This window comes from Narcine bancroftii, chromosome 13 (assembly GCF_036971445.1).
Source record: "Narcine bancroftii isolate sNarBan1 chromosome 13, sNarBan1.hap1, whole genome shotgun sequence".
Taxonomy (NCBI): Eukaryota; Metazoa; Chordata; class Chondrichthyes; order Torpediniformes; family Narcinidae; genus Narcine; species Narcine bancroftii.
In genome coordinates this window covers 90,424,484-90,439,502 of record NC_091481.1, presented here as the reverse complement: position 1 = coordinate 90,439,502, position 15,019 = coordinate 90,424,484, and positions in this window count along the sequence as shown.

The following is a 15,019-nucleotide window of genomic DNA, read 5'->3' as shown; positions in this document are numbered from 1 at the left end:
CTAATGCAGGGAATCAGACCCGGGGAATCTGAGGCAGGGAATCAGATGCGGGGAATCAGAGGCGGGGAATCAGAGGCGGGGAATAAGAGGCGGGGATTCAGAGGCGGGGAATCAGAGTCAGGGAATCTGAGGCAGGGAATCTGAGGCAGGGAATCTGAGGCAGGGAATCAGAGGCGGGGAATCAGAGGCAGGGAATCAGAGGCATGGAATCAGAGGCGGGTTATCAGAGGGGGCAAATGAGATGTGGGAAACTAGATGCAGACAAAGAGGCACCGAAATTGAGGAAGGCAAAGAGAGGCAGGGTATCAGAGGCAGGGAATTAGAGGTGGAGAATCAAAGATACGGAAAGAGAGGCGTGGAATCAGAGGCGCGGAATCAGAGGCAGGGAATCAGAGGCAGGGAATCAGAGGCAGGGAATCAGAGGCAGGGAATCAGAGGCAGGGAATCAGAGGCGGGGAATCAGAGGCGGGGAATCAGAGGCGGGGAATCTGAGGCGGGGAATCTGAGGCGGGGAATCCGAGGCGGGGAATCTGAGGCGGGGAATCTGAGGCGGGGAAACTGAGGCGGGGAATCTGAGGCAGGGAATCTGAGGTGGGGAATCTGAGGAGGGGAATCTGAGGCGGGGAATCTGAGGCGGGGAATCTGAGGCGGTGAATCTGAGGCAGGGAATCTGAGGCGGGGAATCAGAGCCGGGGAATCTGAGGCGGGGAATCAGAGGCGGGGAATCAGAGGTGGGGAAACAGAGGCAGGGAATCAGAGGCGGGGAATCAGAGGCGGGGAATCAGAGGCGGGGAATAAGAGGCGGGGAATCAGAGTCGGGGAATCAGAGGCAGGGAATCTGAGGCAGGGAATCTGAGGCAGGGAATCAGAGGCGGGGAATCAGAGGAAGGGAATCAGAGGCGGGGAATCAGAGGCGGGGAATCAGCGGGAGGAAAAGAGATGTGGGGAAAGAGAGGCAGAGAAAGAGGTGCGGAAATAAAGGCAGGGAAAGAGAGGCGGGGAATGAAAGGTGGGCAATCAGAGGCGGGGAAACAGGCGGGAGGAAAAGAGATGTGGGAAACTAGATGCAGAGAAAGAGGCACGGAAATAGAGGCAGTCAAAGGGAGGCAGGGTATCTGAGGCAGGGAATATGAGGCGGGGAATCTGAGGCAGGGAATCTGAGGCGGGGAATCTGAGGCAGGGAATCTCAGGCAGGGAATCAGAGCCGGGGAATCTGACGCGGGGACTCAGAGGCAGGGAATCATAGACAGGGAATCTGAGGCAGGGAATCTCAGGCAGGGAATCAGAGCCGGGGAATCTGAGGCGGGGAATCAGAGGAGGGGAATCAGAGGCGGGGAAGCAGAGGCAGGGAATCAGAGGCAGGGAATCAGAGGCGGGGAATCAGAGGCGTGGAATAAGAGGCGGGGAATCAGAGGCGGGGAATCAGATGCAGGGAATCTGAGGCAGGGAATCTGAGGCAGGGAATCTGAGGCAGGGAATCAGAGGCGGGGAATCAGAGGCGGGGAATCAGAGGCGGGGAATCAGAGGCGGGGAGTCAGAGGCATGGAATCAGAGGCGGGTTATCAGAGGGGGCAAATGAGATGTGGGAAACTAGATGCAGAGAAAGAGGCACCGAAATAGAGGCAGGCAAAGAGAGGCAGGGTATCAGAGGCAGGGAATCAGAGGCAGGGAATCAGAGATACGGAAAGAGAGGCGTGGAATCAGAGGCGCGGAATCAGAGGCAGGGAATCAGAGGCATGGAATCAGAGGCAGGGAATCAGAGGCAGGGAATCAGAGGCAGGGAATCAGAGGCAGGGAATCTGAGGCAGGGAATCTGAGGCAGGGAATCTGAGGCAGGAATCAGAGGCGGGATATCAGAGGCAGGGAATCAGAGGCGGGGAATCAGAGGCAGGGAATCTGAGGCAGGGAATCTAATGCAGGGAATCAGGCCCGGGGAATCTGAGGCAGGGAATCAGATGCGGGGAATCAGAGGCGGGGAATCAGAGGCGGGGAATAAGAGGCGGGGATTCAGAGGCGGGGAATCAGAGGCGGAGAATCTGAGGCGGGGAATCTGAGGCGGGGAATCTGAGGCGGGGAATCTGAGGCGGGGAATCTGAGGCGGGGAATCTGAGGCGGGGAATCTGAGGCGGGGAATCTGAGGCGGGGAATCTGAGGCGGGGAATCTGAGACGGGGAATCTCAGGCGGGCAATCTCAGGCGGGGAATCTGAGGCAGGGAATCTGAGGCGGGGAATGTGAGGCGGGGAATCAGAGGCATGGAATCAGAGGCGGGGAAACAGAGGCAGGGAATCAGAGGCGGGGAATCAGAGGCTGGGAATCAGAGGCGGGGAATAAGAGGCGGGGAATCAAAGGCAGGGAATCAGAGGCAGGGAATCTGAGGCAGGGAATCTGAGGCAGGGAATCTGAGGCAGGAATCAGAGGCGGGAAATCAGAGGCAGTGAATCAGAGGCGGGGAATCAGAGGCAGGGAATCTGAGGCAGGGAATCTAATGCAGGGAATCAGGCCCGGGGAATCTGAGGCAGGGAATCAGATGCGGGGAATCAGAGGCGGGGAATCAGAGGCGGGGAATAAGAGGCGGGGATTCAGAGGCGGGGAATCAGAGGCATGGAATCAGAGTCGGGTTATCAGAGGGGGCAAATGAGATGTGGGAAACTAGATGCAGAGAAAGAGGCACCGAAATTGAGGAAGGCAAAGAGAGGCAGGGTATCAGAGGCAGGGAATTAGAGGCGGGGAATCAGAGATACGGAAAGAGAGGCGTGGAATCAGATGCGCGGAATCAGAGGCAGGGAATCAGAGGCAGGGAATCTGAGGCAGGGAATCAGAGGAGGGGAATCAGAGGTGGGGAAACAGAGGCAGGGAATCAGAGGCGGGGAATCAGAGGCGGGGAATCAGAGGCAGGGAATAAGAGGCGGGGAATCAGAGTCAGGGAATCAGAGGCAGCTAATCTGAGGCAGGGAATCTGAGGCAGGGAATCTGAGGCAGAGAATCAGAGGCGGGGAATCAGAGGCAGGGAATCAGAGGCGGGGAATCAGAGGCGGGGAATCAGCTGGAGGAAAAGTGATGTGGGGAAAGAGAGGCAGAGAAAGAGGTGCGGAAATAGAGGCAGGGAAAGAGAGGCGGGGAATCAGAGGTGGTGAAACAGGTGGGTAAACAGAGGCGGGTAAACATAGGCGGATAAATAGAGGCGTGGAAAGAGATGGGAGAAACATAGTGGTTGGAATTTGTGTGTTGAAAATGAGGTACACAGAACAGATCAAACAGAGTTGTTGAAATTGAGGGAGGGAAAGAGAGGCGCGGAAAGAGTGGAGGGGAAAAAGCGGAGGCGAAAGAGAGGCATACAGACAGAGGTGGGGAATCAGAGGCGGGGAATCAGAGGTGGGGAATCAGAGGTGGGCAATCAGTGGCAGGCAATCAGAGGCGGGGAATCAGAGGTGGGGAATAAGAGGCCTGGAATCAGATGCAGGGAATCAGAGGCAGGGAATCAGAGCCAGGGAATCTGAGCCAGAGAATCAGAGCCAGGGAATCTGAGGCGGGGAATCAGAGGTGGGGAATCAGAGGCAGGGAATCAGAGGCAGGGAATCAGATGAAGGGAATCAGATGAAGGGAATCTGAGGCAGGGAATCTGAGGCAGGGAAACTGAGGCAGGGAATCTGAGGCGGGGAATCTGAGGCGGGGAATCTGAGGCGGGGAATCTGAGGCGGGGAATCTGAGGCGGGGAATCTGAGGCGGGGAATCTGAGGCGGGGAATCTGAGGCGGGGAATCTGAGGCAGGGAATCTGAGGCGGGGAATCTGAGGCATGGAATCACAGGCAGGGAATCAGAGCCGGTGAATCTGAGGCGGGGAATCAGACGTGGGGAATCAGAGGCGGGGAAACAGAGGCAGGGAATCTGAGGCAAGGAATCTGAGGCAGGGAATCTGAGGCAGGGAATCAGAGGCGGGGAATCAGAGGTGGGGAATCAGACGTGGGGAATCAGATGCGGGGAAACAGAGGCAGGGAATCAGAGGCAGGGAATCAGAGGCAGGGAATCAGAGGCAGAGAATCAGAGGCAGGGAATCAGAGGCAGGGAATCAGAGGCAGGCAATCAGAGGCAGAGAATCTGAGGCGGGGAATCTGAGGCGGGGAATCTGAGGCGGGGAATCTGAGGCGGGGAATCTGAGGCGGGGAATCTGAGGCGGGGAATCTGAGGTGGGGAATCTGAGGCGGGGAATCTGAGGCGGGGAATCTGAGGCGGGGAATCAGAGGCGGGGAATCAGAGGCGGGGAAACAGAGGCAGGGAATCAGAGGCGGGGAATCAGAGGCTGGGAATCAGAGGCGGGGAATAAGAGGCGTGGAATCAAAGGCAGGGAATCAGAGGCAGGGAATCTGAGGCAGGGAATCTGAGGCAGGGAATCTGAGGCAGGAATCAGAGGCGGGGAATCAGAGGCAGGGAATCAGAGGCGGGGAATCAGAGGCAGGGAATCTGAGGCAGGGAATCTAATGCAGGGAATCAGACCCGGGGAATCTGAGGCAGGGAATCAGATGCGGGGAATCAGATGCGGGGAATCAGAGGCGGGGAATAAGAGGCGGGGAATCAGAGGCGAGGAATCAGAGGCAGGGAATCTGAGGCAGGGAATCTGAGGCAGGGAATCTGAGGCAGGGAATCAGAGGCGGCGTATCAGAGGAAGGGAATCAGAGGCATGGAATCAGAGGCGGGTTATCAGAGGGGGCAAATGAGATGTGGGAAACTAGATGCAGAGAAGAGGCACCGAAATTGAGGAAGGCAAAGAGAGGCAGGGTATCAGAGGCAGGGAATTAGAGGCGGGGAATCAGAGCTATGGAAAGAGAGGCGTGGAATCAGAGGCGCGGAATCAGAGGCAGGGAATCAGAGGCAGGGAATCAGAGGCAGGGAATCAGAGGCAGGGAATCAGAGGCGGGGAATCAGAGGCGGGGAATCAGAGGCAGGGAATCAGAGGCAGGGAATCAGAGGCAGGGAATCAGAGGCGGGGAATCAGAGGCGGGGAATCTGAGGCGGGGAATCTGAGGCGGGGAATCTGAGGCGGGGAATCTGAGGCGGGGAATCTGAGGCGGGGAAACTTAGGCGGGGAATCTGAGGCGGGCAATCTGAGGCGGGGAAACAGAGGCGGGGAATAAGAGGCGGGGAATCAGAGTCGGGGAATCAGAGGCAGGGAATCTGAGGCAGGGAATCTGAGGCAGGGAATCTGAGGCAGGGAATCAGAGGCGGGGAATCAGAGGCAGGGAATCAGAGGCGGGGAATCAGAGGCGGGGAATCAGCGGGAGGAAAAGAGATGTGGGGAAAGAGAGGCAGAGAAAGAGGTGCGGAAATAAAGGCAGGGAAAGAGAGGCGGGGAATGAAAGGTGGGCAATCAGAGGCGGGGAAACAGGCGGGAGGAAAAGAGATGTGGGAAACTAGATGCAGAGAAAGAGGCATGGAAATAGAGGCAGTCAAAGGGAGGCAGGGTATCTGAGGCAGGGAATATGAGGCGGGGAATCTGAGGCAGGGAATCAGAGGCAGGGAATCTCAGGCAGGGAATCAGAGGCGGGGAATCAGAGGCAGGGAATCTGAGGCAGGGAATCTAATGCAGGGAATCAGACCCGGGGAATCTGACGCGGGGACTCAGAGGCTGGGAATCAGAGGCGGGGAATAAGAGGCGTGGAATCAAAGGCAGGGAATCAGAGGCAGGGAATCTGAGGCAGGGAATCTGAGGCAGGGAATCTGAGGCAGGAATCAGAGGCGGGGATTCAGAGGCAGGGAATCAGAGGCGGGGAATCAGAGGCAGGGAATCTGAGGCAGGGAATCTAATGCAGGGAATCAGACCCGGGGAATCTGAGGCAGGGAATCAGATGCGGGGAATCAGATGCGGGGAATCAGAGGCGGGGAATAAGAGGCGGGGAATCAGAGGCGAGGAATCAGAGGCAGGGAATCTGAGGCAGGGAATCTGAGGCAGGGAATCTGAGGCAGGGAATCAGAGGCGGCGTATCAGAGGAAGGGAATCAGAGGCGGGTTATCAGAGGGGGCAAATGAGATGTGGGAAACTAGATGCAGAGAAGAGGCACCGAAATTGAGGAAGGCAAAGAGAGGCAGGGTATCAGAGGCAGGGAATTAGAGGCGGGGAATCAGAGCTATGGAAAGAGAGGCGTGGAATCAGAGGCGCGGAATCAGAGGCAGGGAATCAGAGGCAGGGAATCAGAGGCAGGGAATCAGAGGCAGGGAATCAGAGGCGGGGAATCAGAGGCGGGGAATCAGAGGCGGGGAATCTGAGGCGGGGAATCTGAGGCGGGGAATCTGAGGCGGGGAATCTGAGGCGGGGAATCTGAGGTGGGGAAACTTAGGCGGGGAATCTGAGGCGGGCAATCTGAGGCGGGGAATCTGAGGCGGGGAATCTGAGGCGGGGAATCGGAGGCAGGGAATCTGAGGCGGGGAATCGGAGGCAGGGAATCTGAGGCGGGGAATCGGAGGCAGGGAATCAGAGCCGGGGAATCAGAGGTCGGGAAACAGAGGCAGGGAATCAGAGGCGGGGAATCAGAGGCGGGGAAACAGAGGCGGGGAATAAGAGGCGGGGAATCAGAGTCGGGGAATCAGAGGCAGGGAATCTGAGGCAGGGAATCTGAGGCAGGGAATCTGAGGCAGGGAATCAGAGGCGGGGAATCAGAGGCAGGGAATCAGAGGCGGGGAATCAGAGGCGGGGAATCAGCGGGAGGAAAAGAGATGTGGGGAAAGAGAGGCAGAGAAAGAGGTGCGGAAATAAAGGCAGAGAAAGAGAGGCGGGGAATGAACGGTGGGCAATCAGAGGCGGGGAAACAGGCGGGAGGAAAAGAGATGTGGGAAACTAGATGCAGAGAAAGAGGCACGGAAATAGAGGCAGTCAAAGGGAGGCAGGGTATCTGAGGCAGGGAATATGAGGCGGGGAATCTGAGGCAGGGAATCTGAGGCAGGGAATCTCAGGCAGGGAATCAGAGGCGGGGAATCTGAGGCGGGGAATCAGAGGCGGGGAATCAGAGGCGGGGAGACAGAGGCAGGGAATCAGAGGCAGGGAATCAGAGGCGGGGAATCAGAGGCGGGGAATAAGAGGTGGGGAATCAGAGGCGGGGAATCAGATGCAGGGAATCTGAGGCAGGGAATCTGAGGCAAGGAATCTGAGGCAGGGAATCAGAGGCGGGGAATCAGAGGCGGGGAATCAGAGGCGGGGAATCAGAGGCGGGGAGTCAGAGGGGGCAAATGAGATGTGGGAAACTAGATGCAGAGAAAGAGGCACCGAAATAGAGGCAGGCAAAGAGAGGCAGGGTATCAGAGGCAGGGAATCAGAGGCGGGGAATCAGAGATACGGAAAGAGAGGTGTGGAATCAGAGGCGCGGAATCAGAGGCCCGGAATCAGAGGCAGGGAATCAGAGGCAGGGTATCAGAGGCAGGGAATCAGATGCGGGGAATCAGAGATACGGAAAGGGAGGCGTGGAATCAGAGGCGCGGAATCAGAGGCAGGGAATCAGAGGCAGGGAATCAGAGGCAGGGAATCAGAGGCCGGGAATCAGAGGCAGGGAATCAGAGGCAGGGAATCTGAGGCGGGGAATCTGAGGCAGGGAATCTGAGGCGGGGAATCTGAGGCGGGGTATCTGAGGCGGGGAATCTGAGGCGGGTAATCTGAGGCGGAGAATCTGAGGCGGGGAATCTGAGGCGGGGAATCTGAGGCGGGGAATCTGAGGCGGGGAATCTGAGGCGGGGAATCTGAGGCGGGGAATCTGAGGCGGGGAATCTGAGGCGGGGAATCTGAGGCGGGGAATCTGAGGCGGGGATCAGAGGCGGGGAATCAGAGGCGGGGAAACAGAGGCAGGGAATCAGAGGCGGGGAATCAGAGGCTGGGAATCAGAGGCGGGGAATAAGAGGCGGGGAATCAGAGGCGGCGTATCAGAGGAAGGGAATCAGAGTCATGGAATCAGAGGTGGGTTATCAGAGGGGGCAAATGAGATGTGGGAAACTAGATGCAGAGAAGAGGCACCGAAATTGAGGAAGGCAAAGAGAGGCAGGGTATCAGAGGCAGGGAATTAGAGGCGGGGAATCAGAGCTATGGAAAGAGAGGCGTGGAATCAGAGGCGCAGAATCAGAGGCAGGGAATCAGAGGCAGGGAATCAGAGGCAGGGAATCAGAGGCAGGGAATCAGAGGCAGGGAATCAGAGGCGGGGAATCAGAGGCGGGGAATCTGAGGCGGGGAATCTGAGGCGGGGAATCTGAGGTGGGGAATCTGAGGCGGGGAATCTGAGGCGGGGAAACTTAGGCGGGGAATCTGAGGCGGGCAATCTGAGGCGGGGAATCTGAGGCGGGGAATCTGAGGCGGGGAATCGGAGGCAGGGAATCTGAGGCGGGGAATCGGAGGCAGGGAATCTGAGGCGGGGAATCGGAGGCAGGGAATCAGAGGCGGGGAATCAGAGGCGGGGAAACAGAGGCGGGGAATAAGAGGCGGGGAATCAGAGTCGGGGAATCAGAGGCAGGGAATCTGAGGCAGGGAATCTGAGGCAGGGAATCTGAGGCAGGGAATCAGAGACGGGGAATCAGAGGCAGGGAAACAGAGGCGGGGAATCAGAGGCGGGGAATCAGCGGGAGGAAAAGAGATGTGGGGAAAGAGAGGCAGAGAAAGAGGTGCGGAAATAAAGGCAGGGAAAGAGAGGCGGGGAATGAAAGGTGGGCAATCAGAGGCGGGGAAACAGGCGGGAGGTAAAGAGATGTGGGAAACTAGATGCAGAGAAAGAGGCACGGAAATAGAGGCAGTCAAAGGGAGGCAGGGTATCTGAGGCAGGGAATATGAGGCGGGGAATCTGAGGCAGGGAATCTGAGGCAGGGAATCTCAGGCAGGGAATCAGAGCCGGGGAATCTGACGCGGGGACTCAGAGGCAGGGAATCATAGGCAGGGAATCTGAGGCAGGGAATCTCAGGCAGGGAATCAGAGGCGGGGAATCTGAGGCGGGGAATCAGAGGCGGGGAATCAGAGGCGGGGAAACAGAGGCAGGGAATCAGAGGCAGGGAATCAGAGGCGGGGAATCAGAGGCGGGGAATAAGAGGTGGGGAATCAGATGCGGGGAATCAGATGCAGGGAATCTGAGGCAGGGAATCTGAGGCAGGGAATCTGAGGCAGGGAATCAGAGGTGGGGAATCAGAGGCGGGGAATCAGAGGCGGGGAATCAGATGCGGGGAGTCAGAGGGGGCAAATGAGATGTGGGAAACTAGATGCAGAGAAAGAGGCACCGAAATAGAGGCAGGCAAAGAGAGGCAGGGTATCAGAGGCAGGGAATCAGAGGCGGGGAATCAGAGATACGGAAAGAGAGGAGTGGAATCAGAGGCGCGGAATCAGAGGCAGGGAATCAGAGGCAGGGAATCAGAGGCAGGGTATCAGAGGCAGGGAATCAGAGGCGGGGAATCAGAGATACGGAAAGAGAGGCGTGGAATCAGAGGCGCGGAATCAGAGGCAGGGAATCAGAGGCAGGGAATCAGAGGCAGGGAATCAGAGGCCGGGAATCAGAGGCAGGGAATCAGAGGCAGGGAATCTGAGGCGGGGAATCTGAGGCAGGGAATCTGAGGCGGGGAATCTGAGGCGGGGTATCTGAGGCGGGGAATCTGAGGCGGGTAATCTGAGGCGGAGAATCTGAGGCGGGGAATCTGAGGCGGGGAATCTGAGGCGGGGAATCTGAGGCGGGGAATCTGAGGCGGGGAATCTGAGGCGGGGAATCTGAGGCGGGGAATCTGAGGCGGGGAATCTGAGGCGGGGATCAGAGGCGGGGAATCAGAGGTGGGGAATAAGAGGCCTGGAATCAGATGCAGGGAATCAGAGGCAGGGAATCTAAGGCAGGGAATCTGAGCCAGAGAATCAGAGCCAGGGAATCTGTGGCGGGGAATCAGAGGTGGGGAATCAGAGGCAGGGAATCAGAGGCAGGGAATCAGATGAAGGGAATCAGATGAAGGGAATCTGAGGCAGGGAATCTGAGGCAGGGAAACTGAGGCGGGGAATCTGAGGCGGGGAATCTGAGGCGGGGAATCTGAGGCGGGGAATCTGAGGCTGGGAATCTGAGGCGGGGAATCTGAGGCGGGGAATCTGAGGCGGAGAATCTGAGGCGGGGAATCTGAGGCAGGGAATCTGAGGTGGGGAATCTGAGGAATGGAATCTCAGGCAGGGAATCAGAGCCGGGGAATCTGAGGCGGGGAATCAGACGTGGGGAATCAGAGGCGGGGAAACAGAGGCAGGGAATCTGAGGCAAGGAATCTGAGGCAGGGAATCTGAGGCAGGGAATCAGAGGCGGGGAATCAGAGGTGGGGAATCAGAGGCGGGGAATCAGAGGCATGGAGTCAGAGGCGGGTTAACAGAGGGGGCAAATGAGATGTGGGAAACTAGATGCAGAGAAAGAGGCACCGAAATAGAGGCAGGCAAAGAGAGGCAGCGTATCAGAGGCAGGGAATCAGAGGCGGGGAATCAGAGATACGGAAAGAGAGGCGTGGAATCAGAGGCGGGGAATCAGAGGCGGGGAATCTGAGGCGGGGAATCTGAGGCGGGGAATCTGAGGCGGGTAATCTGAGGCGGGGAATCTGAGGCGGGGAAACTTAGGCGGGGAATCTGAGGCGGGGAATCTGAGGCGGGGAATCTGAGGCGGGGAATCTGAGGCGGGGAATCGGAGGCAGGGAATCTGAGGCGGGGAATCGGAGGCAGGGAATCTGAGGCGGGGAATCGGAGGCAGGGAATCAGAGCCGGGGAATCTGAGGCGGGGAATCAGAGGCGGGGAATCAGAGGTCGGGAAACAGAGGCAGGGAATCAGAGGCGGGGAATCAGAGGCGGGGAAACAGAGGCGGGGAATAAGAAGCGGGGAATCAGAGTCGGGGAATCAGAGGCAGGGAATCTGAGGCAGGGAATCTGAGGCAGGGAATCTGAGGCAGGGAATCAGAGGCGGGGAATCAGAGGCAGGGAATCAGAGGCGGGGAATCAGAGGCGGGGAATCAGCGGGAGGAAAAGAGATGTGGGGAAAGAGAGGCAGAGAAAGAGGTGCGGAAATAAAGGCAGGGAAAGAGAGGCGGGGAATGAAAGGTGGGCAATCAGAGGCGGGGAAACAGGCGGGAGTAAAAGAGATGTGGGAAACTAGATGCAGAGAAAGAGGCACGGAAATAGAGGCAGTCAAAGGGAGGCAGGGTATCTGAGGCAGGGAATATGAGGCGGGGAATCTGAGGCAGGGAATCTGAGGCGGGGAATCTGAGGCAGGGAATCTCAGGCACGGAATCAGAGCCGGGGAATCTGATGCGGGGACTCAGAGGCAGGGAATCATAGGCAGGGAATCTGAGGCAGGGAATCTCAGGCAGGGAATCAGAGGCGGGGAATCTGAGGCGGGGAATCAGAGGCGGGGAATCAGAGGCGGGGAAACAGAGGCAGGGAATCAGAGGCAGGGAATCAGAGGCGGGGAATCAGAGGCGGGGAATAAGAGGTGGGGAATCAGAGGCGGGGAATCAGATGCAGGGAATCTGAGGCAGGGAATCTGAGGCAGGGAATCTGAGGCAGGGAATCAGAGGCGGGGAATCAGAGGCGGGGAATCAGAGGCGGGGAATCAGAGGCGGGGAGTCAGAGGGGGCAAATGAGATGTGGGAAACTAGATGCAGAGAAAGAGGCACCGAAATAGAGGCAGGCAAAGAGAGGCAGGGTATCAGAGGCAGGGAATTAGAGGTGGGGAATCAAAGATACGGAAAGAGAGGCGTGGAATCAGAGGCGCGGAATCAGAGGCAGGGATTCAGAGGCAGGGAATCAGAGGCAGGGTATCAGAGGCAGGGAATCAGAGGCGGGGAATCAGAGATATGGAAAGAGAGGCGTGGAATCAGAGGCGCGGAATCAGAGGCAGGGAATCAGAGGCAGGGAATCAGAGGCAGGGAATCAGAGGCCGGGAATCAGAGGCAGGGAATCAGAGGCAGGGAATCTGAGGCGGGGAATCTGAGGCAGGGAATCTGAGGCGGGGAATCTGAGGCGGGGTATCTGAGGCGGGGAATCTGAGGCGGGTAATCTGAGGCGGAGAATCTGAGGCGGGGAATCTGAGGCGGGGATTCTGAGGCGGGGAATCTGAGGCGGGGAATCTGAGGCGGGGAATCTGAGGCGGGGAATCTGAGGCGGGGAATCTGAGGCGGGGAATCTGAGGTGGGGATCAGAGGCGGGGAATCAGAGGCGGGGAAACAGAGGCAGGGAATCAGAGGCGGGGAATCAGAGGCTGGGAATCAGAGGCGGGGAATAAGAGGCGGGGAATCAAAGGCAGGGAATCAGAGGCAGGGAATCTGAGGCAGGGAATCTGAGGCAGGGAATCTGAGGCAGGAATCAGAGGTGGGGAATCAGAGGCAGGGAATCAGAGGCGGGGAATCAGAGGCAGGGAATCTGAGGCAGGGAATCTAATGCAGGGAATCAGACCCGGGGAATCTGAGGCAGGGAATCAGATGCGGGGAATCAGAGGCGGGGAATCAGAGGCGGGGAATAAGAGGCGGGGATTCAGAGGCGGGGAATCAGAGTCAGGGAATCTGAGGCAGGGAATCTGAGGCAGGGAATCTGAGGCAGGGAATCAGAGGCGGGGAATCAGAGGCAGGGAATCAGAGGCATGGAATCAGAGGCGGGTTATCAGAGGGGGCAAATGAGATGTGGGAAACTAGATGCAGAGAAAGAGGCACCGAAATTGAGGAAGGCAAAGAGAGGCAGGGTATCAGAGGCAGGGAATTAGAGGTGGGGAATCAGAGATACGGAAAGAGAGGCGTGGAATCAGAGGCGCGGAATCAGAGGCAGGGAATCAGAGGCAGGGAATCTGAGGCGGGGAATCAGAGGCGGGGAATCAGAGGTGGGGAAACAGAGGCAGGGAATCAGAGGCGGGGAATCAGAGGCGGGGAATCAGAGGCGGGGAATAAGAGGCAGGGAATCAGAGTCGGGGAATCAGAGGCAGGGAATCTGAGGCAGGGAATCTGAGGCAGGGAATCTGAGGCAGAGAATCAGAGGCGGGGAATCAGAGGCAGGGAATCAGAGGCGGGGAATCAGAGGCGGGGAATCAGCTGGAGGAAAAGAGATGTGGGGAAAGAGAGGCAGAGAAAGAGGTGCGGAAATAGGGGCAGGGAAAGAGAGGCGGGGAATGAAAGGTGGGGAATCAGAGGCGGGGAAACAGGCGGGTAAACAGTGGCAGGTAAACATAGGTGGATAAATAGAGGCGGGGAAAGAGGCGGGCAAAACATAGTGGTTGGAACTTGTGTGTTTAAAATGAGGTACACAAAACAGATCAAACAGTGTTGTTGAAATTGAGGGAGGGAAAGACAGGCACGGAATGAGTGGAGGGGAAAGAGTGGAGGCGAAGGAGAGGCGTAGAGACAGAGGTGGGGAATCAGAGGCGGGGAATCAGAGGCGGTGAAACAGGTGGGTAAACAGAGGCGGGTAAACATAGGCGGGTAAATAGAGGTGGGGAAAGAGATGGGTGAAACATAGTGGTTGGAACTTGTGTGTTGAAAATGAGGTACACAGAACAGATCAAACAGAGTTGTTGAAATTGAGGGAGGGAAAGAGATGCGCGGAAAGAGTGGAGGGGAAAAAGCGGAGGCCAAAGAGAGGCATACAGACAGAGGTGGGGAATCAGAGGCGGGGAATCAGAGGTGGGGAATCAGAGGCGGGCAATCAGTGGCAGGCAATCAGAGGCGGGGAATCAGAGGTGGGGAATAAGAGGCCTGGAATCAGATGCAGGGAATCAGAGGCAGGGAATCTAAGGCAGGGAATCTGAGCCAGAGAATCAGAGCCAGGGAATCTGTGGCGGGGAATCAGAGGTGGGGAATCAGAGGCAGGGAATCAGAGGCAGGGAATCAGATGAAGGGAATCAGATGAAGGGAATCTGAGGCAGGGAATCTGAGGCAGGGAAACTGAGGCGGGGAATCTGAGGCGGGGAATCTGAGGCGGGGAATCTGAGGCGGGGAATCTGAGGCGGGGAATCTGAGGCGGGGAATCTGAGGCGGGGAATCTGAGGCGGGGAATCTGAGGCGGGGAATCTGAGGCATGGAATCTCAGGCAGGGAATCAGAGCCGGGGAATCTGAGGCGGGGAATCAGACGTGGGGAATCAGAGGCGGGGAAACAGAGGCAGGGAATCTGAGGCAAGGAATCTGAGGCAGGGAATCTGAGGCAGGGAATCAGAGGCGGGGAATCAGAGGTGGGGAATCAGAGGCGGGGAATCAGAGGCATGGAATCAGAGGCGGGTTATCAGAGGGGGCAAATGAGATGTGGGAAACTAGATGCAGAGAAAGAGGCACCGAAATAGAGGCAGGCAAAGAGAGGCAGGGTATCAGAGGCAGGGAATCAGAGGCGGGGAATCAGAGATACGGAAAGAGAGGCGTGGAATCAGAGGTGCGGAATCAGAGGCAGGGAATCAGAGGCAGGGAATCAGAGGCAGGGAATCAGAGGCAGGGAATCAGAGGCAGGGAATCAGAGGCAGGGAATCAGAGGCAGGCAATCAGAGGCAGAGAATCTGAGGCGGGGAATCTGAGGCGGGGAATCTGAGGCGGGGAATCTGAGGCGGGGAATCTGAGGCGGGGAATCTGAGGCGGGGAATCTGAGGCGGGGAATCTGAGGCGGGGAATCTGTGGCGGGGAATCTGAGGCGGGGAATCAGAGGCGGGGAAACAGAGGCAGGGAATCAGAGGCGGGGAATCAGAGGCTGGGAATCAGAGGCGGGGAATAAGAGGCGTGGAATCAAAGGCAGGGAATCAGAGGCAGGGAATCTGAGGCAGGGAATCTGAGGCAGGGAATCTGAGGCAGGAATCAGAGGCGGGGAATCAGAGGCAGGGAATCAGAGGCGGGGAATCAGAGGCAGGGAATCTGAGGCAGGGAATCTAATGCAGGGAATCAGACCCGGGAAATCTGAGGCAGGGAATCAGATGCGGGGAATCAGAGGCGGGGAATCAGAGGCGGGGAATAAGAGGCGGGGATTCAGAGGCGGGGAATCAGAGTCAGGGAATCTGAGGCAGGGAATCTGAGGCAGTGAATCTGAGGCAGGGAATCAG